This window comes from Eucyclogobius newberryi, unplaced genomic scaffold (genome assembly GCF_026437365.1).
Source record: "Eucyclogobius newberryi isolate DKJ021-1_F unplaced genomic scaffold, fEucNew1.0.hap1 SCAF_173, whole genome shotgun sequence".
Lineage (NCBI taxonomy): Eukaryota > Metazoa > Chordata > Actinopteri > Gobiiformes > Gobiidae > Eucyclogobius > Eucyclogobius newberryi.
The window spans coordinates 87,501-90,000 of NW_027315805.1; the positions used below are offsets into that span (position 1 = coordinate 87,501).

A 2,500-nucleotide genomic window follows, 5' to 3' on the forward strand; every position below is an offset into this window, starting at 1 on the left:
TCCGTCTCTCTCTCCGTCTCTCTCCGTCTCTCTCCGTCTCTCTCCGTCTCTCTCCTTCTCTCTCTGTCTCTCTCTGTCTCTCTCCGTCTCTCGGTCTTTCTCTCTCTGTCTCTCTCTGTCTCTCTCCGTCTCTCGGTCTTTCTCTCTCCGTCTCTCTCCTTCTCTCTCTGTCTCTCTCTGTCTCTCTCCGTCTCTCGGTCTTTCTCTCTCTGTCTCTCTCTGTCTCTCTCCGTCTCTCGGTCTGTCTCTCTCGGTCTCTCACCGTCTCTCGGCCTGTCTCTCTCTGTCTCTCTCGGTCTCTCACCGTCTCTCGGCCTGTCTCTCTCTGTCTCTCTCTGTCTCTCTCTGTCTCTCTCTGTCTCTCTCTGTCTCTCTCCGTCTCTCTCCGTCTCTCTCTGTCTCTCTCCGTCTCTCTCCGTCTCTCTCCGTCTCTCTCCGTCTCTCTCCTTCTCTCTCTGTCTCTCTCTGTCTCTCTCCGTCTCTCGGTCTTTCTCTCTCTGTCTCTCTCTGTCTCTCTCCGTCTCTCGGTCTTTCTCTCTCCGTCTCTCTCTGTCTCTCTCTGTCTCTCTCCGTCTCTCGGTCTTTCTCTCTCTGTCTCTCTCTGTCTCTCTCCGTCTCTCGGTCTGTCTCTCTCGGTCTCTCACCGTCTCTCGGCCTGTCTCTCTCTGTCTCTCTCGGTCTCTCACCGTCTCTCGGCCTGTCTCTCTCTGTCTCTCTCTGTCTCTCTCTGTCTCTCTCTGTCTCTCTCTGTCTCTCTCCGTCTCTCTCTGTCTCTCTCCGTCTCTCTCCGTCTCTCTCCGTCTCTCTCCGTCTCTCGGTCTTTCTCTCTCTGTCTCTCGGCCTGTCTCTCTCTGTCTCTCTCTGTCTCTCTCAGTCTCTCTCTGTCTCTCTCTCCGTCTCTCTCTCCGTCTCTCTCTCCGTCTCTCTCCGTCTCTCTCCGTCTCTCTCCGTCTCTCTCCGTCTCTCTCCGTCTCTCGGTCTTTCTCTCTCTGTCTCTCTCTGTCTCTCTCTGTCTCTCTCTGTCTCTCTCCGTCTCTCTCCGTCTCTCTCCGTCTCTCTCCGTCTCTCTCTGTCTCTCTCTGTCTCTCTCCGTCTCTCGGTCTTTCTCTCTCTGTCTCTCGGCCTGTCTCTCTCTGTCTCTCTCAGTCTCTCTCCGTCTCTCGGTCTTTCTCTCTCTGTCTCTCGGCCTGTCTCTCTCTGTCTCTCTCAGTCTCTCTCTGTCTCTCTCTGTCTCTCTCCGTCTCTCGGTCTTTCTCTCTCTGTCTCTCGGTCTGTCTCTCTCGGTCTCTCACCGTCTCTCGGCCTGTCTCTCTCTGTCTCTCGGTCCGTCTCTCTCGGTCTCTCACCGTCTCTCGGCCTGTCTCTCTCTGTCTCTCTCTGTCTCTCTCTGTCTCTCTCTGTCTCTCTCTGTCTCGGCCTGTCTCTCTCTGTCTCTCGGTCTGTCTCTCTCGGTCTCTCTCTGTCTCTCTCTGTCTCTCTCTGTCTCTCTCCGTCTCTCTCTGTCTCTCTCCGTCTCTCGGTCTTTCTCTCTCTGTCTCTCGGCCTGTCTCTCTCTGTCTCTCTCAGTCTCTCTCTGTCTCTCTCCGTCTCTCGGTCTTTCTCTCTCTGTCTCTCGGTCTGTCTCTCTCGGTCTCTCACCGTCTCTCGGCCTGTCTCTCTCTGTCTCTCGGTCTGTCTCTCTCGGTCTCTCACCGTCTCTCGGCCTGTCTCTCTCTGTCTCTCTCTGTCTCTCTCCGTCTCTCTCCGTCTCTCTCCGTCTCTCTCCGTCTCTCGGTCTTTCTCTCTCTGTCTCTCGGCCTGTCTCTCTCAGTCTCTCTCTGTCTCTCTCTCCGTCTCTCTCCGTCTCTCTCTGTCTCTCTCTGTCTCTCTCCGTCTCTCTCTCCGTCTCTCTCTCCGTCTCTCTCCGTCTCTCTCCGTCTCTCTCCGTCTCTCTCCTTCTCTCTCTGTCTCTCTCTGTCTCTCTCCGTCTCTCGGTCTTTCTCTCTCTGTCTCTCTCTGTCTCTCTCCGTCTCTCGGTCTTTCTCTCTCCGTCTCTCTCCTTCTCTCTCTGTCTCTCTCTGTCTCTCTCCGTCTCTCGGTCTTTCTCTCTCTGTCTCTCTCTGTCTCTCTCCGTCTCTCGGTCTGTCTCTCTCGGTCTCTCACCGTCTCTCGGCCTGTCTCTCTCTGTCTCTCTCGGTCTCTCACCGTCTCTCGGCCTGTCTCTCTCTGTCTCTCTCTGTCTCTCTCTGTCTCTCTCTGTCTCTCTCCGTCTCTCTCTGTCTCTCTCCGTCTCTCTCCGTCTCTCTCCGTCTCTCTCCGTCTCTCTCCTTCTCTCTCTGTCTCTCTCTGTCTCTCTCCGTCTCTCGGTCTTTCTCTCTCTGTCTCTCTCTGTCTCTCTCCGTCTCTCGGTCTTTCTCTCTCCGTCTCTCTCTGTCTCTCTCTGTCTCTCTCCGTCTCTCGGTCTTTCTCTCTCTGTCTCTCTCTGTCTCTCTCCGTCTCTCGGTCTGTCTCTCTCGGTCTC

At 55.4% G+C, this 2,500-nt stretch overlaps 1 protein-coding gene across 1 annotated transcript in view; it reads right to left on the minus strand.

The window, feature by feature from the left end:
• Positions 1 to 2,500, minus strand: part of vps45 (vacuolar protein sorting 45 homolog) — a 108,095-nt gene that overhangs the window by 27,040 nt on the left and 78,555 nt on the right. The gene's annotated exons all lie outside the window — the stretch shown is intronic.